The 26,883-nt window shown below is 44.7% G+C and overlaps 1 long non-coding RNA gene across 2 annotated transcripts in view; it reads right to left on the bottom strand.

Moving 5' to 3' along the window:
- LOC118350466 (uncharacterized) overlaps positions 1-26,883 on the bottom strand; it is a 145,649-nt gene that overhangs the window by 24,289 nt on the left and 94,477 nt on the right. The window contains exon 9 of one of the 2 annotated variants that reach the window (XR_007408524.1): positions 8,883-9,031. The exons of the other annotated variant lie outside the window; for it this stretch is intronic. This is a non-coding gene — a long non-coding RNA (uncharacterized LOC118350466). The remainder of the gene's footprint in view (positions 1-8,882; positions 9,032-26,883) is intronic. 2 annotated transcript variants of the gene reach the window in all.

Raw genomic sequence — 26,883 nt, 5'->3', positions numbered from 1 at the left:
GAGTCCCACATCGGGCTCCCTGCAGGGAGCCTGCTTCTCCCTCTACCTGTTCTCTGCCTCTCTCTGTGTGTCTCTCATGAATAAATAAATAAAATATTTTTTTAAAAAAAGAAAAGTATGTTCTGGAGCCAGGAAATCTGATTCCGGGGCAACTCTTAATCCCATCTGTGGTCTGCATGGTGGGTGCCTGACCCCACCCCCAAAAGATGTGCAAAAAAGCCATGGGAGGGGGAGGGGAAGGGGAAGAATATAGGGCATTTATCTCTCTGTATATATATATTTATATATTTATTTACCTCATCCTATTTTATTTTTTTTTATTTTTTTTTTAATTTTTATTTATTTATGATAGTCACACAGAGAGAGAGAGAGAGAGAGAGAGAGGCAGAGACACAGGCAGAGGGAGAAGCAGGCTCCATGCACCGGGAGCCCGACGTGGGATTCGATCCTGGGTCTCCAGGATCGCGCCCTGGGCCAAAGGCAGGCGCCAAACCGCTGCGCCACCCAGGGATCCCACCTCATCCTATTTTATGTCCATTTTATAAATGTCTATTTTATGATGTACATAATCGCAATGCATTACATAATTTCTAAGTAAATGAAAACAGCATGAACAGGCTCAATTTTTTTTCCTACATGGATCTGCAAAGACTGAAGTTTGGAGGCCACTGCTCTCAGCTCTGCGAAAGCAGGACTCTCACTCCCCAGCGTGGCCCCAGCAGCTCACACAGAACCTGAAGACACAGCACATACCCCAGAACCATGTGTTGACTGAGCAACTGCCCTCTCATGGGGCCAACGACCCTCAGCAGTAACTGAGAGGAAGAAAGCACCAATGTCCCATTGGAAAGTTAGGATTTCTGATGTTTTTTAATCTCTGAAGACTTCCTTGCTTGCTCCTCCTTAAATTCTGAATCTGAGACCAATTTTCATTCATGCTTGTAGACTGCTCTCTGCAGAGAATAATTTTCAGTTGAGCCAGAGGTGTGGGCCAGTCCCTCAGGTGGCCTGTGGTTTCTTAGATCATTTTGCACTGACCTGCTGTCACGGGCTGTGAAGCCTGTGTGGGGACTGCTGGTGCCGGGGGGCAGCTCGGGGACATGCGAGTCACCTGTGGAAAGTCTGCACCCAGTTCCTCTCTCTTTCTGCCCCAGCTGACCTCCCACACACACCATGTGGGCTCCTCCTTTCCCGGAAGTTACAAAGGGTCATGGGAGCCTGCGGGGGCAGGGGGTGGTAACTGAGCAAGGGAAAAAGAGATAAAAACAAGGTTTTTATCAAAGAGTGAAAGAGGCCAACATTCTGAGAACATGGCCTTTCATCCCGCTTGACAACGGGGTGGTGGAAGTAGAACACCACTAAACAAATTCTTGCTAAATTAAAACTTAATTAAAATCACCATCCAACATGGGTGAAAAGATGCAACTGGCCAGCCACGTGGGCGTGGATTTCCCACAGGGCCCTTGAAAGCACCGCTCTGGACATAGGTTCATACCCCATCAATGTTATTCTTCAGTCATTTTTAGAATTCTGCAACCGTCGAACTGTTTTTAGATGTCTGCGGGTTTTTTCTTCTTTAAAAATCTAAGAAACGAGAGGCTGTGTGGGGTGGAGGGGCAGCATAAGAGGCTTGCAGAAATATCAGCCCTGACCACCAAAGAGCAAGCGGGGTCAAAGATCTCAAGGTCAGGGAAGGTGAGCCAGTGAAGAGGTCAACGGCTGCATTTACAGCCACAGGTGCGCCCCGCGGGGTCGGTGACCCTGGAAATCGCTCCTGGAGCTAAGGGTGACCCAGGGCCCAGGCTCCCGCTGGCATTTGTCGTCGGCCGGCTCCTTGGATCTCCACCACCTTAAACACTGCCTGCGGGATGCAAGCAATTGCCTGGGTCATTCGTGCTGCCTGTGTTAGTTAGACAGGAAGCAGCTAGTAACTGCCACAGCGTGGAGCTGGGTGTTGACAAAGGCCACTCCTGCGGCTGCACCACTCCTGTGTGTTCGAAAACCCATGAGCTTCGCCGTCCAAGTGTTCCATGCAGGGATAACCCTGAAGCTGGTGTTCGCAGGGCCACCTGCCAGATTCCTTTGAAGTAAATTTCTCATTTATTTAAAATGTACGAAATTTGATGGAAACCTTCAATACATTTTAAAAGATATTTTAAGAATGTCTCCAAAAACACTTCACAAAATACATTTTTAAAATGTTTTCTCGGGATCCCTGGGTGGCACAGCAGTTTAGCGCCTCCTGGAGACCCGGGATCGAATCCCACGTCGGGCTCCCGGTGCATGGAGCCTGCTTCTCCCTCTGCCTATGTCTCTGCCTCTCTCTCTCTGTGTGTGACTATCATAAATAAAAAAAAAATTTTTTTTTTAATTTAAAAATGTTTTCTCTACAAATATGTATCTGATAGGCACACTCATCAATGCAGCAATCATTTAGTTAGAGCTTGCTATGTGCCCGGCAGTGTGCTAATTGCTGGGAATGTAAAATGCAATAAATAAATAAATACACACATACACATACATACACACATTATGTATACATACATATGTCTGCAAATTCATACCCTGTTAAATTGGAACTGAAGTATTAGCCATCTAATCTTGACATCAAATATATCACTTGGTTAGCTCCCAAAATGAAAATAGGAAAATATCTGTTCTGTTTGGATTATTGCCAAACTAATGGTTCTCAATCAAGTGTATTCACTTGAATCACTTTGGCAGCTTTTTAAAAGCAGTAATGTCAAAGCCCCACCTCAGACCTACTAAATCAGAATTCCTGATAATGGGCCCCAAAAGTACATCCTTTGAAAAGCTCCCAGGTCATTTTGAAGCTTTCCCCCTTTTTCAGAGTCACTGATCTAAATGATCTTAACAGTAGCTGAACAACTAGATCTACATTAGCTATGTACTAGTAGCTGCTTTCAAACCAAATTTCTTTATAATTTTTAAGTGATTGCCATCCAGTGTGATCATGTTTAATAAGCAAGGGCCTCTCTCTCCCTCTGCTGCTTCCCCTGCTTGTTTTCTCTCCCTCTCTCTCTGTTAAATAGATTTTTTAATCTTTTAAAAAATAAAATTAAAAAAATAAGAAGGGGCTATGTGGTGGGGTGGAGGGTACTTTTGTCTAAAGAGGGATCCAGGGATGCCTGGATGGCTCAGCAGCTGAGCATCTGCCTTTGGCTCAGCTCATGACCTTAGGATCCTGGGATCCTGGGATTAAGGCCTGCACTTGGCTCCATGGGGAGCCTGCTTCTCCCTCTGCCTATGTCTCTGCATCTCTCTCTCTCTCTCTCTCTCTCTGTGTGTGTGTGTGTCTCTCATGAATAAATAAATTTTAAAAATCTAAATAAATAAATAAATAATAAAGGGGGATCCAAAACATGCTAGACACCATGACTGAGATGTCCAGGGCAAAGCTGATAAAGAGCCTAGACGGAACATGAGGGAAAAAAGACTACATGAGGGAAGGAGCCCTATATCTAGGGCTAAGGTGGTGCCCCAGAAATAAAATCCAACTCAGACACTGAGAAAGGGGTGTGGGAGAACCACAGATCACATCCAAACCTTACTCACTAGAAGAAAGGTCTATATTCCATCCCCAGTTCAAGTACCAGTTGGGGCAGACCCAATTAACAGCAGGTCCTACTAGCATAGGCAAAGCAAGGGCCCCTATTCCACACACTAAAAAACTGGGGCAAAAACAAAGGAATATTACTAATGCCATTGTTCTAAATGCCTGAAAAGAATGAACCCAATAGTAGTGTTAGATGCCTTCAAGTTGAGGAGCTTGGTCTCAATTAAAGCCGTTCCAGAAAGAAAGGTTTTAAAAAACCTTGTTTTCATCAACAAAATTCTGTTTCTGCTCTGTCGGTGTGCCCCTGGCCTTCAGTACATTGACTTTTGACATTCCAGTCATGCCACAGGTCAGTGTGAACACGCTCAGGCCAACGTTAACATTAACCCCCTTAAGTATGATCATGCTGTGATTATTAGTAAAGGATTTTAAACAATGCTCTCCAATAAAAATAGACTGTGAGCCACCAATGTAAGCAACATAGGTAACTTTTACGTTTTCTAGTAGCCACATTAAAATAACTAAAGGTGGGATCCCTGGGTGGCTCAGTGGTTTGGCGCCTGCCTTTGGCTCAGGGCGCAATCCTGGAGACCCGGGATCGAATCCCATGTCGGGCTCCTGGTGCATGGAGCCTGCTTCTCCCTCTGCCTGTGTCTCTGCCCCCCCCCCCTCTCTGTGTGTGACTATCATAAATAAATAAAAATTCATATAAAAAAAAATAACTAAAGGTGGGACACCTGGGTGGCTCAGCGGTTGAGCATCTGCCTTTGGCTCAGGGCGTGATACTGGAGTCCTGGGATGAGTCCCACATCGGGCTTCCAGCATGGAGCCTGCTTCTTCCTCTGCCGGTGTCTCTGCCTCTCTCTCTGTGTCTCTCATGAATAACTAAAATCTTTCAAAAATAAATTAATAAAAATAAAAATAAAATAAAATAAAATAAAAGGTGAAATTAATATATTAATATTATTTGTTTAGCTCAATAGATCTAAAATGTTGTCACTTCAATATATCCACATGAAAAAATTATTGATGAGATATTTTATATTCGTTTTTCATGGTAAGTCCTTGAAATCCAGTTGCATATTTTATGCATAGCACATCTCAATTAGCTAGCTACATTTTTTAACTTTATCAAGGAATAACCAGGAATAATTGATAAATGTATTTTAAGTTATAAAGCTAGATCATCTCAAGTTCCTCACAGCCACATATGGCCAGTGGCTCCCATACAGGACAGTACAGCTCTAGAGGAAGGTAAAGAGTAGCTACAGGGTCAGGGTCAATACCCAAAACCATCTCTCAGTGCCAATTTTGGAGGATGTAAGTTTTTTCTCTTTTTTTTCTTTTTTAAAGATTTATTTATTTATTCATGAGAGACACACCGAGAGAGAGGCAGAGACACAGGCAGAGGCAGAAGCAGGCTCCATGCAGGGAGCCCGACGTGGGACTCGATCCTGGGTCTCCAGGATCACTCCCCGGGCTGAAGATAGCGCTAAACCATTGAGCCACCCGGGCTTCCCCCTCTCCCCCTTTTTTTTCTTAATATAAGCCACTTTTACTCTCATCCTTAGGCGATAGCAATCTATCACCCATGGCTTGGATGTCTTCTTTTTCAATGGGCATGATTATTTGGGATAATTTTTTTACCTTTTGGTTGGCTCTTACGCAGAAACCCTTTCTTAAATGGGCCAAAGCTATTCCCATCAGGACTCCTTGCCTTGTTTGAGTCTCTGGAATTTAGTGAATCAGAGGCTGTCAACCCTGCCTGGGCCCTTGGAGTATATCTGACTTGCTCCCTAATGAGGCCTGTAAGCTGTTCCACGAAGAGGCCCAACCTTTCAAGGACCCACAATTTTAAACATACAGTTCCTTTTGTACATCCTGAAGGTCCTCTTGGTCTCAGCGTTTGCCTTTCTCTGCAGTTTTTCTCAGTCTGTCTTGATATACAAGGACCAGGGTAGCACTCAGCCTTTTAATCCTAGATGGCATACACTTCAGTGCAAAGATTACTTTTGGGGTTTGTATCTATTTCAGTCAAGACTACATTTTCTGCATTCCCTCATCTTCCCTTTTTTTTTTTAAAACTGTTGTCACACCTCAGTAAGGAAATCACATTCCTAAAATCCAGGATCCTTCTCCATGGGCCTTCTGACTTTTGAAAAACAAATTCTTTGAGAAGGCAGATCAGAATTCCAAAACCTCAAACATCAACAGGGAGTGGCCAGTCTGACAGTTATTACCATGTACAAACTTGTCTAATATTTTTTTATCCTGAAACTTAATTTGGGTGACTAATAACCCCTGGGATAGGCCAGACACTTGTTTCTTACCCACCCCACCCAAATTCCCAAGTGGTTCTCAAAAACATGCCATAAGAAAGACTGTTCTGTTCATTTTTAACGTTCTAAACCTTCAAAGCCAAAGCTGAATGATGAGCAAAGTACTTCCCCCCTACTGCACCAGATGACCTTGATGTAGAGACTTTGGAAGGACCACTGATGTGGGGCTTGATATTTCAGTCATTGAGTCACCATGATCCATGATGAAGAAAGAAAGCCCAACTTTTGGTACAACACCATTGGCAAGGATTGGGATGTGACTATCAGGATTCTGAGAGGGACTCAAAAAGAGGGGGGGAGGGTGCCTGGCTGGCTAAGTGTGGTTAAGTGTGGGACTCTTGATTTAGGTTCAGGTTGTGATCCCAGGGTCATGAGATTGAGCCCTGCATTAGGCCCTGCTCTGGCCATGAAGCCTGCCTAAGATTCTCTCTCTCTCTCTCTCCCTCTGCCCCTTCCCCTCCTTCTCTTTCTCTGTCCCTCTCTAGAAAGAAAGAGGCAAAGAGAGAAAGAAAGAAAGAAAGAAATAAAAGAAGAAAGAAGAAAGAAAGAAAGAAAGAAAGAAAGAAAAAGAAAAGGAAAGCAAGGAAGAAAGAAGAGAAGGAAGAAAGATAAGAAGAAGAAAGAGAAAGAAAGAAAGAAAGAAAGAAAGAAGATAAGAAAGAAAGGTGATAGAGAGAGGGAGTAGAGGAGAGTAGAGGAGAGGAAGGAAGGAGAGATGAGAGGAAAAGAGAAAGAGAAAGAAGGAGTAAGAAGACGAGAGAGAAGAGAGAAAGAGATCGAGAGAGAGAAAGAGAGGAAGAGAAGAGAGAGAAGAGAAGAGAAGGATAAACGAAAAGAGAAATGGGATGGGCGAGGAGTACTCAGTTGGCTGGGTGAAGAGACCCAAGGTTGGTGGATTTAGATTGCAGAAAATGGGGCAGGCAGGCAGGCAGGCAGGCACTGGCACATTCCTCAGGATGCTCTGGTTGGCTCCCTGCAGGATGCCCTTTCCCACTGAAGTCTTTAAAATGCTAAGTATGGGAACAACCGAGAGGGGCTGGGAGGGGAGAGGGGAAATTGGTAATTCCTCATCACATTTCATCTGTTAGACAATGCTCGGTTCCACTGAGGGATCAGCAATTTGACACTGTCTTCCTGCTCTCAGGGCCCACACTTCCTTCTCCCCCACCCCCACCGTGGGGCTCAAGACTTTAATTATAGGGAAGGTGAAGGTTTTGCATCTGTCTGGAAAACAAGGCGGGCATTTTTTTTTTTTTTCTGCTCCTTTTAAATCCTGGGATTTTCCATCATTAGCCATCAAATGAATTCTTAAGGAGTTTCTTGCTAATCCCCGTCTGGGTGATTTTAGACGCGCACACGCACAGGCACACACACGCACACAGCCACAGTATAAATGCAGGTTGGAGTAAACAGCAGGCAGTCCATTACTGCCAGCAGAAATCCTGAATCCTTTTCTTCAAAGAGGAGGACTTTTCCTGGGTTTTCCAAGTAATAAGCAGACAGGAAGCAAGGGCAGCAGTTCCTTGGTGGAGCTGGCATCCACTGTGGTGCTTGCGGCTGCCCCAGGCCGAAGCTGCCCTGGGAGGAACGACTGTTCCACTCCGGCTGACACATGACTCAGTGTGTCATGATTATCTGAGTGGCGTGGAGGTCTCTGGGGGGGGCCTATCGCCCATCGGGCGCCGCAATTGAAGGGCTCGGGGAATAAGAAGGCAGAGACCTTGTCACAAACCCTAGGGGCTCTATGTTCTGGTCACAGACCATTCTCTCTCCTACCTTTCAGAGACAATCTGCTGTTAGTTAGCAGAGACCTGATGATTTTTCAACAATTTATTTGACCTACTAAATTCTCAACCTAAGAAAATTACTGACATAGGTTCATGGTTTTTACAGTTTAAAACAGTCCCACGTGGGCATGTGGGTGGCTCAATGCTTATATTTGCCTTTGGCTCGTGTTGTGATGCCAGGATCCGGGGATCGAGTCCTGCATCAGGCTCCTTGCAGGGAGCCTGCTTCTCCCTCTGCCTGTGTCTCTTGCCTCTTTCTGTGTCTCTCGTGAATAAATAAATAAAATCTAAAAAAAAAAAAAAAAAGTCCCACGCTGGGGGGTGCCTTTGATCCAAGGTTTGCAGCAATATTCAAGAAAGGCCATCAACCAATAAATGGATTTTTTTCACGTGGTCATCCACCCAATGAATATTATTCAGCCATGAAAAGAAAGGAGGCACCAATACATGTAGCAACACAGATGAGGCCTGAAAACATCATGCTAAGTGGAAGAAGCCACAAAAGGCCACCTATTGTCTGATGTCACCTCTATGAAATATCCCAAGTAGGCAAATTCCTGGACAGAACACAGATCAGTGGTTACCAGGGATGGAGGGGACAGGGAAGTGAGGAGCAGCTGCTAAAGAATACACGGTTTCCTTTTGGGGGGTTGAGAATGTTTTAGAATTAGTGTGATAGTTGTACCATGTTGTGAATTTGCTAAGGGTCTCTAATGGTAGATTTTATGTTGTTGTTGTTGTTGTTGTTGTTGTTTTTTTTTTTTTTTATGATAGTCACAGAGAGAGAGAGAGAGAGAGAAAGAGGCAGAGACACAGGCAGAGGGAGAAGCAGGCTCCATGCACCGGGAGCCCGACGTGGGATTCGATCCCGGGTCTCCAGGATCGCGCCCTGGGCCAAAGGCAGGCGCCAAACTGTTGCGCCACCGAGGGATCCCCATAGATTTTATGTTATATGAGTTTTGTCACATGTTTTTAAAGAGCCAAATGAGTTAAAAAATAAAATGAAAGGAAGCCACGCTAGGTATCATCTTTAGCAGAGGCCTTCCTTCTCTTCATTCCTGAGTTCAGCCTTGTTAAAAGCTTCCCTGAGTTAATCAACAACCAATTTTTCCAATCAGCCCCATAAAGGAACTATCTGATGAAGTGGGCCAATGCCAGACAACCACTGTGTACACTGACCTTGGTCTGTATTAATCATCAAAATGCCGCTGTCTCCACACAAGCCCATGGAGGCCTCTCACAAAGGTGATGGAAAGCAGTCACGCGGAGATTTTCTTCAGACCAGGGAACAGCCTTAAGATTCATTTCACCCTGGGAACTTGTCTTCACTGAAACACAAGGTGGTTCAAAGGTCTGAGCTTTTCACTGCATGACGATAATTTGGTGTGTAAATAAAAAGGCACATCTAAACGGGGAGGTGGATATGGAGGTGCATGTATTGATATTTTTCAAATCAGAAACTTGTCAACAGTGTTACCTAAGGGAAAGAGACTGGGGCAGGGGAATGTATTTGTTATATTGTACTTTTTAAAGCCATTTAAGATCCCCCATATGTAATTATATGATTTTAATAACATATATTTATATCTTATATTTGCACATAAATATAGATAATACATAAATACAATATAAAAAAATACCAGCTGGGTCACTGGACTTTTTCAACTGGGTCTCATTAATTTAATCATTAGAAAACAGTCAATCGAATTCAAATTGACAGGCATTCTCATAAAACGACTCAGACACTTCAAAAATGTCAACAACATAAAGGACGAAAAAAATTGCTGAGGGACCGTAGCAGATGAAAGGGCGCTACAGAGACCTGACAATAAATGCAATGCACGAATCTTGTTGAATCTTGAGTCAGAAAGTTGTTTACAAATTTTAGAAAGGACATTATTGGGACAACTGGAAATTTCAATTTGGACTGTAGATTGATTGGATAATGGTACTCCTGATAAATCAATGTTTAAATTCCTGGGTGTGATAAATGTAAGAGACGGTAGGAGAATGAATTTGCTTTTAGGAGATAAATGATGAAAGAGATGGTTTAACATGTCAACTTCTGTATGTGCGCATGTGTGTGTATGTATGTATGGTGTGCGGACATGTGTGCAGATGTGGGTGTGGATGTGTATGGTGTGTACACGTGTGTGGGTGTGGATGTGTGTGTGGCTGTGTATGGTGTGTATATGTGTGCAGATGTGGGTATGGATGTGTGTGTGGCTGTGTATGGTGTGCGGACATGTGTGCAGATGTGGGTATGAATGTGGGTGTGGATGTGTATGGTGTGTATATGTGTGAGGATATTTGTGTGGATGTAGGTGTGGGTGTGGGTGTAGATGTGGGTGTAGGTGTGGATATGGGTGTGGATGTGGGTGTGGATGTGTATAGTGTGTATATGTGTGTGGATGTAGGTGTGGATGGGGGTGTGGGTGTGGATGTGGGTGTACGTGTGGATGCATATGGTGTGGATGTGTATGGTGTGTATATGTGTGCAGATATTTGTGCAGATGTAGGTGTGGATGTGGGTGTGGGTGTGGGTATGGATATGTATGTGGATGTGTATGGTATGTGTATGTGTGTGGATATGGGTGTGGATGTGTATGGTGTGTATATATGTGAGGATGTGGGTGCGGATGTGCATGTGGATGGCGTGTATATGCGTGAGGATGTGGGTGTGGGTGTGGATGTGGATGCGCGTGTATATGTGTGTGGAGACAGAGCGATAAAGCAAACGTAGACATCTCTGAATTTTTACCTAAGAAGTGTCTTTGAAAAGAAAAAAGAAAAACTCTGATTTTTATTACATCAGTTGCAGCAACCAAGAGCCGGAAGCAGTGGTGTGAAGTGTCAGCTCTCAGCCACCAAACCGACTTTCAGCACAGCCCCCCTTACCCTCAGCTGAATCACGGGCCCCCCAGCAGAGGAGCTCGCTCGGGCCCGGCAGCCGGCGGCCCACTGCCTGCACGCTCTGCCGCTCGCCCCGGGACCCGCGGAAACGAGCCCCAGGAGAGAGCTTTTGCCAAAAGACTGACTTGATAAGCCCACCAGATTCCCATTCTCCTCATTCCATGTATCCCTCACGTTTTCACATACCTGCACATTCACACACATACTTTTTAATACCTGGGATGTTTCTAGGGGGTGATTTGACCTGTAGTTGGCCTCATAATTACAGACCTCTTCAGCCCTTGGAGCAACCAGTCAGATACTGTGTTTCCTAAGTAGACACCCCGGCTTGGAATCTCAGGTCTGCCATATAGGTATTATGCTCATTTGACCAAGGACTTAACCTCTCCAAGCCTCAGTTTTTTTCATCTCTAAAATGGGGTGATGATAATCATTCTCACTCCACTAGGCAGCTGGAAGAATTAATATGATTGTGCAGGCCCGCAGCCCAGCACAGGGAAGATACTTCATAAACAAGAATGTAACTACTTAAAAAAAAAAAAAATCTGTTGTTTCGAAGGGGACTGACTCTAATGTATGAAAATCAAAGATCACTTTAAGAAGTCACCTCAATTGTAGAAAAAGAATTATTTAGTGAGAGATTTAATTTTTCCTGAACTACTTCACGATGAGCAAAATCATTGAAAAATGATACTTTTAAAGGGCAAACTTATTACACAATGACACTTCTAAGGTTTATTATTCCTAGTATTTAACTACTTATCTCTTCAATTTTAACACAAAGCTAATCATTAATATCATCGTATTCTAGAAGTAATTATTTTAAAAGCTTTTGCTGTAATAGCTGAAGCCAACCTGGCTATTCCCGGTACCAAAGAAAGTAAAAGTGTTTATTATTTTTTTTTTTAGGACTGACATGAAAGAGATTGATTTTTGATGCCAAGAAATCACTTAGCATTCATGTGACTTGAACTTCACAGCATCTTGGAATATGTTTATCCTTAATCAAAATTCTTCCTAGAGGCAAAATGCCAACACCTTCTCTCTTGTACTTTCCCTAACAAAACCCAAAGAGAAGTGAAAGACAAGGTCATGACCTTCTGCTCATCAGCAGTGCAGGTGAACACTTTGCGATGTCATAAAACCACCATGAGCTGCAACCAGTTTGAGTCCATTTCTTCTCGTCACCTCTGTACCTAGCTTTCTGGTGGGGAAACGGAGGCATAGAACTGCAAAAGGCTGAGATGAGAATATCCATTAAGATGAAATCACTGAGGGGCACCTCAGTGGCTCAGTCAGTTAAGCAGCTGCCTTTGGCTCAGGTCCTGATCTCAGGGTCCTGGGATTGAGTCCTGGGTCTAGCTCACTGCTCAGTGGGGAACCTGCTTCTCCCTCCCCTCTGCCCTTCTCCTCCACTCATGCTCTCCCTCTCCCTCAAATAAACAAATAAGATCTTTTTAAAGAAAAAAGAAAAAGAAAGAAGAAATAACTGAAGGAGGCACCTGGGTGGTAGAGTCTGTTAAGCATCCAACACTTGGTTTCAACTCAGGTCTGATCTCAGGGTCCTGGGATCAAGCCCCACATTGGGCTCCATGCTCTATAGGGAGTCTCCTTGAGATATTTTTCCCTCCCCCTTGCCCCTCCTCCTGCTTGAGCTCTCTAAATAAATAAATAAATAAATAAATAAATAAATAAATAAATAAAATCTTTAAAAATTTTTTTTCAAACAAGCACTTTTATTGCACACTAGCAGGCATTGGGCTGGGTGCTACTGTATATACTATCTCATTGGATCCTGACAAAAATCATCATAAGGGATAGATTCCAATTTTTGTTTAAAAAATTGTTTAAATCAACTATGGAGATGTCATCAAGATAAAAAGCTTTTGCACAGCAAAGGAAACAATCAATAAAACTAAAAAGGCAGCCTCTGGAATGAGAGAAGATGTTTGCAAATGACATATCTGCTAAATAGTTACTATCCAAAATCTATAATGCACTTGTCAAACTCAACACCCAAAAAAACAAATAATCCAGTTAAGAAATGGGCAGAAGATATGAATAGACATTTTTCCAAAGAAGATGTACAGAAGGCTAACAGACATCGGAAAAGATGCTCAACGTGACCGATCATTGGGGAAATACAAATCAAAACTAAAATGAGATACCACCTCACACCTGTCAGAATGGCTAAAATTAACAACACAGGGAACAACAGATGTTGGCAAGAATGCAAAGAAAGGGGGACCCTCTTACACTGTTGATAGGAATGCAAGCTGGTGCAGCCACACTGGAAAACAGTAGAAAGTCCCTCAAAAAGCCAAATATAGAACTACCGTATGGGGTGCCTGGGTGGCTCAATGGTTGAGGGTTTGCCCTCAGCTCAGGTCGTGATCCTGGGGTCTTTGGATTGAGTCCTATATTAGGCTCCCCATGTGGAGCCTGCTTTTCCTTCTGCGTATGTCTCTGCCTCTCTCTGTATCTTTCACGAATAAATAAATAAAATCTTTTTTTAAAAAAACTACCCTACAACCCAGCAATTGCACCACTAGGTATTTACCCAAAGGATACAAAAATATTGATTTGAATGGTTACATGCAGCCCAATGTTTATAGCAGCAGTGTCCACAATAGCCAAACTATGGAAAGAGCCCAAAAATGTCTACTGATTGATAAATGGATAAAGATGTGGTGTCACACACACAACACCCATATATACTTATGTATATACATATGTAAACATACAGACACACACACACACACACCATATAGTATTACTCAGTCATCAAAAAGAATGAAATCTTTCCATCTAATGACTTGGATGGAGCTAGTGTATTATGCTAAGCAAAACAAGTTAATCAGAGAAAGACAAGTACCACATGATTTCACTCATATATGGAATTTTAGAAACAAAATAGATAAACATAGGGGAAGGAGGGGGGAAAAAGAGGGAGGCAAACTATAAGAGACTCTTAACGACAGAAAACAAACTGAGGGTTGCTGGAGGGGAGGTAGGCGGGAGGATGGCCTAAATAGGCAATGGGTATGAAGGACAGCACTCTTGTGATGAGCACTGGGTGTTATATGTAAGTGATGAATCACTAACTTCTATTCCTAAAATAAATATTACACTATATGTTAACTAAAAAATTAAAATTAAAAAAATAAAGTTGAAAACATCAAATAAAAATAAATCTAAAAATTTTGTTAAAGTAGTTGAGGGCCTTCATGTCATAAAAATTATGTAGCATGTTACATAGCATTCTCCTCATACATCTTTCACCATTTCATTTTCCCAAAAAAATGGTGAAATAGGAAGCTCAAGAGATTACTATTCCCAGTTTATGATGTGGAGTCTAAAACTCAAAAAGCATAAATATACTTACCCAAGATCACAAGTGAATTAGGTGTAAAAACAAGAAACAAAAGTGAGGCCCTCTGATTCAACTGGTCCCATCATGTCCACCACCTTAAGTCTAATACTTGTTGGTAGAATGATTGGATGTGCGCCCTGGAAGAGGGAGGCCTTAGTGATTACCTAACCCAGTCACCCTCAACCTGGCCAGTGCAACAGAATCACCTGGAGAACTTTTAAAATATGTCAGTGCATTGGTCTCATCCCAGACCGATTCAATAAAAACCCATTTGGGTAGGGTTTAGACATCTGTATTTTGTAGACACTCTTCAGTGATTCTAATGTGTAGTCAGAATTGAGAACCAATAATTTAGCCTTTAAGATGGCAAATACGTGTCATTGTCAACGCTAACTCTGATTCAATGAAAATGACAGAAGAAGCTGTCTGAGCAGGACCATGAGCTGGCAATCTGGGCTCACGGGAGAGCGTGCCGTGAGCAGTGAGCAGTGTCTGCTGTGGGCACAGGAGGGGCAGGCCGTGCGGGAGCTGTGTGCACCGATCCTGATCCCGATCGAGGAGGAAACCAAGGCCAGAGAACTCACGTGACTTACCACGGAAATGAAACTAGCTAGTGTCACAGCCAAGTCTCAACCCAGGTCTAACATCTAGCTCAGCCCTCCGTTTCTTTATGTAACTAAGCAGCTCCTAAACTGACTCATAACCGTGGAGGTGTCAGAGCAGCCCTGTGGTTTAACCTGACCGTTAAGCATGTGGCACCCACCACACACCTGTTGTTTTGTATTCCTACAACCAGTGTCACTCACACAAAAGTATAAAGAGGTCCCTGAAACAGGCGTGGCCAAGTGGGCACCAGGCGCTTTTAGTTCCAACTACTTCCCACTGCTGTTGCCATTCAGGTTGGCCTTAGAGAGAGACACACGGAGAGAGGTAGTGCGGAGCCTGGGGTTGAGAAGTAGTGCCACAGCTTCAGTTTACTACTAAGCTGCGGACAGATGGCTCAGGAGCATGCCTGGCGATGGCACCAGGCACGCCCTCCATGCCCCAGGTATGTCTCTCTGGCATCCTAATCACTGCCTGTATTAGAAGCCTGTGGGGGTAGGGGGAAGGTGACTCACGTGTGTGTGTGTGTGTGTGTTGTGTGTGTGTGTGTGTGACTCAGGGATCTGTCATAAAGGCCCCATGAGTCACCCACTTCCTGACCAACACAGTAGAGACAGCTTCAGGATGCAGAAAAGCACAGGAAAAGAGCCTCTTGGCCAGGAGCAGGTTATATGTTTTCAGGAAACTGGTTACTTCTAATATAAACACACACATACACTCACACACACACACACACACACACACACAGCACCAAAGCTAAAAGTCAACAAGTTTAGCATCTCCTCATTGAGACAATGCTGTCCAAATGGTTTTATTTAATTCTTTTTCAATTGTGGCAAAATATGCATAACATAAAACTTACTATTTTAACCATTTTAAGTGCATAGTTCAGTGGCATGAAGCACATTCACATTGTCGTACAACCACCACCAGCGTCCATCTCCCAGAATGTTGTCATCCCCCCAAACTGAAAATCTGCACCCATTCAACACCAATTCTCTGTTCCCGCCTCCCCCTAGCCCTGGTAACAACCAGTATACTTGCTGTCCCTATGAATTTGAGTAAACTCTCTGTCCATAATGTTTTACTTCATTAATCATTTATCACTTCACTGTTATCTTTGGCTTCCTGGTGTCTTTTTTTCTGAATCCCCTGAATATAATTAGAAATAGCTCTCTGGAGTTTTAATAGGAATTAAAACTCCAGAGATAGGGAAGCCATAGATAGGGAAGCAGAGATGACCAAGGGGTGTTCCAAATGAGCAAAGAAGCTCTAGTGTACCCAACCCAACACATTCCAGTCGTTCATAGAAAGAGACACCAGTTTTCTACAGTCAATACTTCCCCAGGTGGGTAACAGTTGCTTTGAAAGGCAATCAGCATGGAAGCCACATCACATCTATAGGGCTCCTATCTTAGCAATTTTCCTGGGAAACCAATGAAAGAAAAACAGGGCAAATAATAAACATCAATGTGTTTGGCCCAAACATTGAACTGGTTGCTAATACTCTCAAAATGCACCTGCAGATCAATTCTGGCTCTGCACAGCTCTGAGGGAAGGGGACGGCCATGCCCACAAGGTCTGTGGCTGCTTCCACTCGCCGTCCCAGGGGTAACCTCACAAAGCACACTGCCTGCGCCTGGCCACAGGTCTCAGGGCCAGTGTGGACAACCCCACTGTGTATGGGCTTGGGAGAATCAGAAAGAAGTTCACTTCAGAGAAGCCCTATTGAGGGTTTAAATGTTTTGAACCCAGTGGTCCATGGCCACCCCACCTCACAGCCGTGACCCAAAGGAAGTAAAAAATCTCCTGATCAGTGACTATTTTGAATTCAGACCATGAACAGACCAAGATGAATGTTGGGAGGAATACAAAAACCTATAAAAGTTCACGAGCTGGTTAGGAAACTAGGACCCAGAGCCTGGGTCTCCATGCAGCTGACCCTGCCTGCTGGATGCCTCATCCACACCTCCAGAAGGAAGGTGCTAGCAGAGCTGGGTTCTTGTCAGAAGAAAAGCTCTGGAGGAAGTTGAGTGTCAGGGGCCAATTGTGTTAAAGCCAGTGGCCTTTTTGGAGCATGGTCACATCTGCCAGTTTTTAAAATTTCTGCCCTTTGACCTCTGAAGTGGGCCCCAACCAGGTGCTGGCAAACCCCTGAGCTGCTGATCAGTGAGAGACCCACCTCCTCCCAAAAAGCCATTGCCGACAGGGGGCCACAGCAGCCCAGTGCTCACCACTCCAGAGGACCAGAGGCCCATCAGGGGCCTCGCTGGTGATTCATTTCCACACCTTACTGAGCGCCACCCACAGAACCACTTGCAGAAGCATTTCAAACAGCTCCCACCGAATGCCCTTCCTAACATCCTAGAACAGCGACAAAGGAAATTAATGGTTTCCCAGAGGTTTTTATTTATACAAACATGCAAAAAAAAAAAAAAAAAAAACCTATAAATACCTTCCCAGATTTGTAGACCTCATCTTGCTATTGTTTCCTTCTCCTGTTGCTTGGAATGAAGGAATGGCAACGATGCAGAAATAAACCCCTTTAGTAATAGAGGAGGATGGTAGCTTGATGGCAAATTGTGGACCGTGACAAGCCAATACAGGCATGGCCTCAGGATACACTGCAGCCAGTGACCTTTGCAAAATTAAATATGATCACATCCCCCGCACACCTTCACTAACCATTCCCCTCTGTAAAACCCTTGAGTGGCTTCCCCTTTGCTCTTAGGATGAAGGCCAGATTCCTCAATGGGGCTTCCAGGGCTTGCCCACGGCCTCTCTAGCCTCATTCCACGACTTCCTCTCCCTGCCCCACAGGCATATCCCCTGCTCCTTCCAGTTCTGTTCTGCACCAGCAGCTCCCTCTAGGCTTGCAACCTTTCTGCATGCCATTCCACCTGCCCGAATACTATTCCTGCTCAGCCCGTCATCTAGTCGAGGCCCTCGCATTCTCGCCACCTCAACACAAACTTCACTTTCTCCTCTCCCTATTCTCTCTCTAACCACACCATCACACCCCTCCCCTTCATGAGCTACATGAGGCTACCACTTCTCCCATCACTTTTCAGACTTCCTGTGAATATTAAGTGAGATATATTATGGGCAGATACAAAAGAGACGTCTATACCAATGTTCTAAGTGCCTTCCTGTACTGTGATGCTAAACTCTAATTTTTGGACTCCCTTGCAGCTATGCTTTCAGATGTAATTTGGGATCCACCAGTCAGATGTCCTTGCACAGGGCTTGAATTTAAAAAGTTAAGAAGGGAGAGGGGTGAGCATGAGGTATGTACTCTGCTAGCACAGATCAAAATTGGAGTCACTTGGCACTGCAGCTAACAGGAAGGGAGTATATTCTTGGAGCCAACATTTCTGGCAGTGGCTTCCTGATTGAGGCAAAAGTAGAGGCTCTCTGGGCAGGCCGAGTCTGGGAGACAGCTCTGGTAGCCATTCCTGGAGGCCCGGCCTGAAGCCTGCAACTTGTGCACCTCATTCTCTCAATTAAATAAATACCTTAGCTTAAACTCCTCGATTCTGTTACCTGCACTGAATGAACCCTGTCTGCTATATGTGGGAATACACTTCTGGATCTATAAACTGCCATTGAAATGTGGGTAATGGTTACTCATCAAGTCCCTGGAGCTACCATCTGGAAAGGGGCCACAGAAATAGCCCTCAACTATGGAAGGCATAGTTTCAGGGAGAACAAACAAGTGGCCACACTCTGAAAAGTCTCCCCAGGGCCAATAGCCATTTTAAGCCAGAATCTGCACCTGAAGCATGAAGTTGTCTCTAAGTATCATTTTTGGAACCCACTTTCCCTTTTATAGTCTTGTTTTTCCCTCCCTGGAACACAGGAACAGGCTGGAGTTGGCAGTGTGTGGCATTTGGGAGGGTTTTCAAGAGTTGAGCATCCCCTAAAGCATATCCAGGAAGGGCTGACATTCCTTTATCAGGTGAAAATCTTGTGAATCATCCTAAATGGCTCACACATACCTCTTCTCACTCTGGCAAGTCTTTCCTGTATCCTTGATGCTTGCTCATTCTGCAGTCATCCCTGACTCAGGGAGGGAGGAAGACCAAGGCCAAGGGCCCTGGGTACTGCTCACTAGCTTCACATTTTTCACCACCCAGGACAAGCGTTTCAGCACCTGGTCATGCTAGGCCCAACTGAAGCTACTGGGGTGAGTCCCAACTGGATAATAGCATGGAGGTCTCGCTTCTTCAGCACATTTTTTCTCCAGCTGTCTACGAACTCTGGCTCAGCTACAGAGAGCTCAGCTGGAATGCCCCGGGTGTGGCATTCATGAGCCTGAATGGAAAACCCAAAGCTCAGAGGGAGGGTGGGTGAAACCGAACAAACAGCCCCTAAAGCAGCCTCAGGGCCTCTGATTATTTCTCCATATCATTTTACCACTCCTTAAAGGCTTGTGGAGATCACCTGCCAGGATGAAAGCGTCTCAGCTAGAGGAGCTCATGGGGAAGAGGGATAAGTGAAAGATTAAAGACTCAGAGCCCTGGAGATGGGACTCGAGAAGTGGCAGGGAGAAAGAAAGAATAAATCACCATCAGACAAAACTGCATTTCTTGCTGGCCTGTGGAAAAATGAACTTGCATCCCTTACCAGGTGGGAAATATCCCTTTATGATGGAACAGGGAGCTGGTCGGTGTTCTGGTGAGACAGGGTGCCGTGGGAGTGGTGTTTTCAGCGGCCCTCCTGAGACAGCTCAGGGCACAGCGGCCTTGAGGAAGGGGCAGCTGAGCTTTAGGAACTGCCACATTCTCCTTATCTTCATCGAGAGCAGTTCCAGCCTTATTTGTTTCCCATGTCAGGCTTCTCAAATGATTTCATTTGAAGAAAGGGGTATATTGGGTTTTTAAAAAGAGAGAAAGCTGGGAAGCCACTGATCTGAGGAAGAATCAGTAGGGTGAGAGTCAGGAAGCCTGGTTCTACCACTAATTTTCTGGGCAACCTTAGCAAGTTACTTCAGCCCTCTGGGCTTTGGCCTCCTCACATGGACACAGGAGAACAGCCAATGTCATACATAAGCTTACTGCAAGGGTTCTACGAGGGACTGGGCCCAAACCTGTAGCCAGTTCCGGCCAGCATCATATTATTACACAGAGGACTAAACAAAGAGTCTACCCTAAGAGAAAGAGAGGTAAGAAAATATCATTTGGACCAGTGATCGTACCCTAGAATCGATCCCCGTGGACTTCCAGCTGCGTTCTAGGGGGAGGGGACAGAGTAGAATGGGAAGAGCTATTGAAATAAAAATCCATAAGCCATGGGGAGCAGAGCCCCACTGCCCTAGACTCATGAAACAAAGAATAACACAAGGTGAAGATCGGGGACTGCCCTCAACTTATCTGCGAGGCCAATTCAAGTCAGCCGAGGGGACCCCCACAGGGTGAACAGAACAGGCTGGGGAGCCTCATCTCGGTGGCCCTGGTGCAAATGAGCAAACGTAGGCAGGCAGCCTCGGCAGCAGGTGTTTCAGGAACTCTGTGAGCACAGGGGTCTCAGCAGGAGCGGTCACCATCACCAAGAGTCAATGCAGGAGGGTGGGGACGGTGTTCAGACCACCCATGGGCCACCCTGGGGACTCTCAGAAACCATAAGGATGACCTAAAGGGAGACAGAAGGACTGGCCTCAACAGGTGAGGACAGAGCCTAAGAAACATGACACTGACCATTACCTTTCCAGGAAAACCGCAGACTGGCTGTGGCCTGGCAAACACTGGGAACCAGCACGAGATACGGGCAATAGTTTAAAACAAGAATATGATTGGGACGCCTGAGTGGCTCAGCAGCTGAGCATCTGCCTTTGGCTCAGGGCATGATCCTGGAGACCCAGGATCGAATCCCACATCGGGCTCCCAGTGCATGGAGCCTGCTTCTCCCTCTGCCTGTGTCTCTGCCTCTCTCTCTCTCTCTCTCTCTCTCTGTGACTATCATAAATAAATTAAAAAAAAAAAACAAGAATATGAGAAACAATCCAAGGTAGTCCATGGCTGATGCTTCATCTCCACCCACTTCTGCACATCTGAGTTTGGTCTTGGTGCAGACTAAGGGAAGAGTACTTCCCACTGGTGTCGTTAGGAGGTGTTCCTCTGTGGTAAGCTCCAGCTGGGCCTTGCAGGGTGAGAAGAGCTGAAAAGCTTCCAGGCAGGGGCACCGGGGTGGCTCGGTGGCTAGGCATCTGCCTTTGGCTCAGGTCATGATCCCGGGGTCCTGGATCAAGTCCCACATTGGGCTCCCCTCAGGGAGCCTGCTTCTCCCTCTGCCTATGTCTCTGCCTCTTATGAATAAATGGATAAAATCTTGGAGAAGAGAGAAGAGGAGAAGAGAGGAGAGGAGAGGAGAGGAGAGGAGAGGAGAGGAGAGGAGAGGAGAGGAAAAGAGAAAGGAGAGGAAAAGAGAAGGAAAGGAAAGGAAAGGAAAGGAAAGGAAGGGAAGGGAAGGGAAGGGAAGGGAAGGGAAGGGAAGGGAAGGGAAGGGAAGGGAAGGGAAGGGAAGGGAAGGGAAGGGAAGGGAAGGGAAGGGAAGGGAAGGGAAGGGAAGGGAAGGGAAGGGAAGGGAAGGAGCTTCTGGGCAAAGCAAGTAGTGTGAGCAGGAGACACAGAAGCAGAACCATGGGAGGCACCTTCAGGGAAGACTTCAAGGCCAGCAAATCGATCACGTCACCAAGGAGCTGGAAGCCAGAGATGCTGGACCCCAGGGCAGGGCTCCTTCCTGAGCAGCTTCAGAGCCAGGACCTCGCAGCAGGATCCCTGGCCCTGAATCACCTGAGCTTTTCGGGCACTTCCCTTCCTTGCTAAACAAAATGAGGACAGTGACACTCTCCATTTACCTCTACATGTAGATTATGAGAAAATTCATGTGCTGATGTCTAGAAAAACGTCTTTGGAGGGCAGATGAAAGGTCTATAACTGATTTTCTAAATCAGAAGTAAACATTTCGAGGCAGAAGAGTCGTAGACAGACCCTTTTGAGATTCTCTAGAAAAATTATGAACTCTGATCATGAAAAATGACTCCGCATAGTAACATAATTCAAAAACTGCTGCAAACAATTTGCAGGAATTCCTGGAACCCTGAAGCTTATCACAGGCCCCTTAAGATCCAGAATGCTCAGGTAGAGAAAGTCCTGTCTTAGGGAAACTATCAATCCTTCATGATACTTTTTTTTTTTTTTTTTTTTTGCCATTTTAGACAGCAATACCCTGAAACGAATAGTCAGAAGTATCCTCAGTCATTTCTATTATCAAGTAGAAAGATGAGCTGGCTGAGAACACACATTTTGGGGCCAGCGAGACTGAGGTTTTCAATCCAATCCTGCCACGATCTATGCGATCCACGGCAGTATGACCATTCAACACCTGCTCTGGACACCAGTGGCCTGCCACTCTTAGAGATGGCTGGGAGCTAGGTCTCCTCCCACAGCAACCTACTGCACAGTGTTATGTTTCAGTGGAAGCAACTGTCAGACACACAGACATTCCTGGCAAAGCGGGCAGAAGCACTGACACACCACATTCCTGTAAAGTTGGATGATATCTCTAGGGACACCTATAAGATTTTGCATCTATGCTTCACTCAAGGCAAACACAGCCATTGGGAGTCAAGGTCAGCCAGTCTTCTCATGAACCCAGGGACAGAGTGTGCAAGAATGTGGGGGTCCCGGAAATAAGTGTCGGGCCTCTGGGTGTATGAGCCAGCTCCTGTATCTTGTTCCTACAGTGGTGGAAAGGGCTGTGCTGTCCTTCTGTCCTACAAACTACTTCACGCCGCTCACGTCACTAATGAAAACCTATTTCTAATATGTCTTATACTCATTAGCAGAAGCTCTGCTGAGGATATAGATAATGATATTTGAAGCCCCTGCCTGTACCCAGCTTTAGAGAGCGGGCTTCTAGTGGAATCCTTTCAGTGTTAACCAACCACCTTGGTAGGATGGTGAAATGTATCTCAGACGCAAACGTATCATGCTATTCATAATGAAGTTATAAAAGTATATTATAAACAATATAACAGCAAGTTACTTGACTTTCTGGGTCTCAGTTTACTCATCTCTATAATAGGAACAAAGTCCCTACATCACTGCATTCTGCTGAGAAATAAATGAGATACCGACAATAATGGCTAACACTTAGGGAGTACCGAGCGCTGCCTGACGTATTACTAAGTACTGTATATGGATTACCTCATTTCATCCTAAAGGCAACCTTACATATGAGGTAGACACTCTTTCTGTCTCCTGTTTCCAGATGAAGAAACCAAAGATGAGAGTTTAAGTGGTAACGAGGTAAAAAAACAAAACAAAACAAAACAAAAAAAAAACGTGTATTTAAGGACCTGGTGTTGTTTGACATACAGCAGGTACTTGACAAATGGTACCTGTTATGCTTATCGTCAACATGATGAGCTGTTACATTTGTTCCTAGAAATTTGGCTTTTGAGCTTGACGAACAATATTGCAACCATTTAATTGTGATGCTTGAAATTGGAGTCTGTAAACACCAAACAAACACCAAAATGGTGTGTATTCTCTTGGGGGGAGGGGGGTCATTACTTAATTTTAGAATGGCTCCACTGTAGTATCCTTCCCACAGCAAAATCATCCTTTATGTTCCCCCAAATAAACTTCAGGTAATTAGTTAAAACATAGTGAAAAATCGTGCCAACAGGACATCAAGAGACCTGGGCATGTTGTGTGGTATGGTGTGGTGTGACAGGTATTATGGTCTGCCCTGGTTCTATTCATACTGGGATCTTCCAAAGGGCTCAGTTTCTTCATATGTATATCAGGGGATTGAAATCAGATGACTGAAATTATATTCCCTTGAATTATCTCCAAGATATATATCAACTCATGAAAAATGTAAGTATAATACGCATAGTATGCTATCATTTGCCTTTAAGAGGAGAGGAAGAAGGACAAATGTACTTTTTCTGGTTGATGCATGGACTATTTTTGGAAGTTAGGTAAAAACAAACAAACAAACGACAACAACAAACACCAGAAAGGTTGTCTCCAAAGAAAGATCCTTAGATCCTGGTGGACTGGGTCATAGGAATGAGAAAGTGATCCAATTTTCACTACAAACTCTCATGTAAATATGAAATGCTGTGCCATAAGCACATTACCTAGTTTTTGAAGTAAATTAAATATTAAAAATTAATGTAAAATGCTGGAAAAGTTGAGGTTTAGAAGGGTGCATAAGCCACATTTAGGATTGTTGTACAAAGCTCAAGCATGTTAAAGGGTTTTGCTTTATCCTCAACCATTCCCCCCCCCCCCACCCTTGGGGTGTTTTCTACATAAATGCCTCTTCCTGGATGTCAGTCTCCATGGCAGCTGGCCAATGCCCCCTGTTCTCACGTTGGCTTCCATTCTCTCTTTGGCTTGTGTTCTTGCTCTCTCTCTCCTCCCTGCCCCCTGCCCACCCCCACCCCCACACACTAACACAAGTGAAGAAGTGGAACTTTCCAGAATTTTGGAGAACCGTGAGAGGCTGGACCTTGAGAGAGTTCCTGAATGCACCTTGTCAGGTTATTTCCCACTGCCAAGATGAAGGAAAAGGGGAGGCATTGGAAAAGAAACCATCACTCCGAATAGAATGGAAATGGAAGCACTGCAAAGTAAATCGCTGAAAATTTCACGAGTGTCATTCACCATTCACAAAGACTGTTTTTAGACAACATAATAATCCACTACAACATTTATTCTGTCTGCGGGACTATTACAGCACAATTTTACCTTTCCATCTTCCACAGCATAGTATGATTCTTTAGTAGTCACCCTTTGTCTTCCCCAAGTTTTGGGGTCAGACTAATCCAAATGATGACTTGGGGAAATCAGCGGGGGAGGAGGAAGAAGGGCGGGGGAGAGGCAGCCCGAAAAACCAGGAGAGGATTCTCAAGCTTCAGTGTTCCAACTCAGTTCCAAAAATCACTGCTCTCTAACCAGCCTTTCCCTTGGTGTAATTTAGGATCACTCACTGGCCCTGGCCTGGAATATCTCCCCCTCTACTCTTCCCCCATCCTTAAAGTTCTAGTTCTTCCCAAAAGCCTTGCTTAACCACAGCAACTTACGTTGCATTTTCTCCTTTTGAAGTCCTCATGGTGTAATTCAATGAGTGTGATTCAGGCCCCAACTGCGGGCCATATTGTTGGGGTGGAAGGAATAGCCATTTCCTCAATCTGATTAATGGGGGAGAGGGGGAATTACTCTAAGAATAAATAAAAGGTAAGGAAGGAGGCAGGGATGTCACAGGATCTGATACTAAGCCACAGTACAGCAGTCCTCATGGGAACTAAGCTTTTAAGGTAAGGTGTTCTGGATTTTAGGTGTCTTTAGAGACGTTAGCAGCAAAAAGTCCCAAGCTTCCCTGTGCTGGTGTCCTACCCCTAACAGAGCTGTCACCCTCCATGTGTCTGCTTCTTTCTCCATCTCCATCAGCTGGCCTCCCCTGTTCACTCACAGTTTTGCTGGCATCTAACTTCATTGATTTATCCATGACCTGACTGCCTAGGATCCTGGAATTACCACCTACCATCCTTCCATCTTTTCCCCCCGCTACCAATGGGCAACTTATTTCAGTGTTTTGAACCTCAAATGCCCTGATTTTCCCAGTAAAACTTTTTTGGGCCAAGATATTTTGGGCTTTTGGTCACAGACAGCCAGTGGTTTGGTGGATCTTAGGTGACATGGCTCATCACTGGCTTGGAGATGCTGAGAGATTCTCCAGGGATTTGATGGGGGCTCTGATATCTTGTTTGACCTGAAATTTTCTAAAGATGGTTACTCTGGGGCAGCCCGGGTAGCTCAGCGGTTTAGCGCCGCCTTCAGCCCAGGGCGTGATCCTGGAGACCCGGGATCGAGTCCCACGTTGAGCTCCCTGCTTGGAGCCTCTACCTGTGTCTCTGTCTCTCTCTCTTTCTCTCTCTCCATGTCTCTCATGAATAAATAAATAAAATCTTTAAAAAAAAAACAAAAAAGATGGTTACTCTGGTAGTGGTTGGAGGCTGGAGTCTGCATGGGTCTTCCTCACTCTAAAATCACAAGAAGGGAGCAGTCTCCTACAAGCTTCTCAAAAATACCTGAATGCGGGCAGCCCGGGTGGCGCAGCGGTTTGACACCGCCTGCAGCCTGGGGTGTGATCCTGGAGATCCGGGATCGAGTCCCACATCGGGCTCCCTGCATGGAGCCTGCTTCTCCCTCTGCCTGTGCCTCTGCCTCTCTCTCTCTGTGTCTATGAATAAATAAATAAAATCTTTAAAAAAAAAAAATACCTGAATGGCCATTTGAAAGAAAGCTCATTTCTGGCAAGTGGACTAGAAGGGACTTAAACTGTTACCAGTTGGGTATAAAACAGAACATTTACCAGGCGACTTTTCCAATTAGGCACAGGCTGATGAGATCAGAGACTTACAAGTATCAGTTACACATAGATGACCAAGACTTCACCCCTGATGTGTGGAGCCTGTATTAGTCAGGATTTTTCAGGGAAACAGAACCAATAAGTTATCTCTCTCTCTCTCTCTCTCACTCTATATGTATGTGTGTGTACATATATGTATATATATATACATATATATACACATATACATATATATGAACCAATAAAATCTCTCTCTATATATAGAGATCATATATATATGATATATACATTTGATATATATCTACATATATGAATTGTCTTTCGTAATTAGGGAGGCCTAGAAGTCTCACAATCTGCCACATACAAGCTAAAGAACCAGAAGAGCCTATAATGTAACTCAGTCCTACTCCAAAGGCCTGAGAACTAGTGGAGCTAATGGTGTAAGTCCCAGTGCGAGTCAGAAGGCCCAGGAACCAGTAGCACCAGTGTCTGAAGGCACAAGATCAATTGCCCAGTTCAAATCAGGAGAAAAAAAAAAATAAGCAAATGCTCCCTTCCTCTGCTTTTCTATTCTATTCAGGCCCCAGTGGATTGGATGATGCCCACCCACACTGGGAGGGCTATCTTTTCTATTCGGTTTACTGATTCAAACGCTAATGCTAATCTCTTCTGGAAACACCCTCACAAGCACATCCAAAAATGATGTTTTACCACCTATGTAGACATCCCTTAGGCCAGTCAAGATGATTCATAAAGTTAACCGTCACAGAGCCCCATCTAGGAGGGAAGATTGGCATGTACAGAGATATGTCCCAAAACAGTACAAGACACTGAGACAGCACAAAAGAAAGTAATTCTGTAAGGAAGGCTTCCTCAGGGAAGCAAAGTGTGACTAGCAAGTTG

Source organism: Canis lupus, chromosome 36 (assembly GCF_003254725.2).
Source record: "Canis lupus dingo isolate Sandy chromosome 36, ASM325472v2, whole genome shotgun sequence".
NCBI lineage: Eukaryota > Metazoa > Chordata > Mammalia > Carnivora > Canidae > Canis > Canis lupus.
Note: the sequence above shows the minus strand (reverse complement) of the source record. Positions and strands in the feature narration are given on the sequence as shown.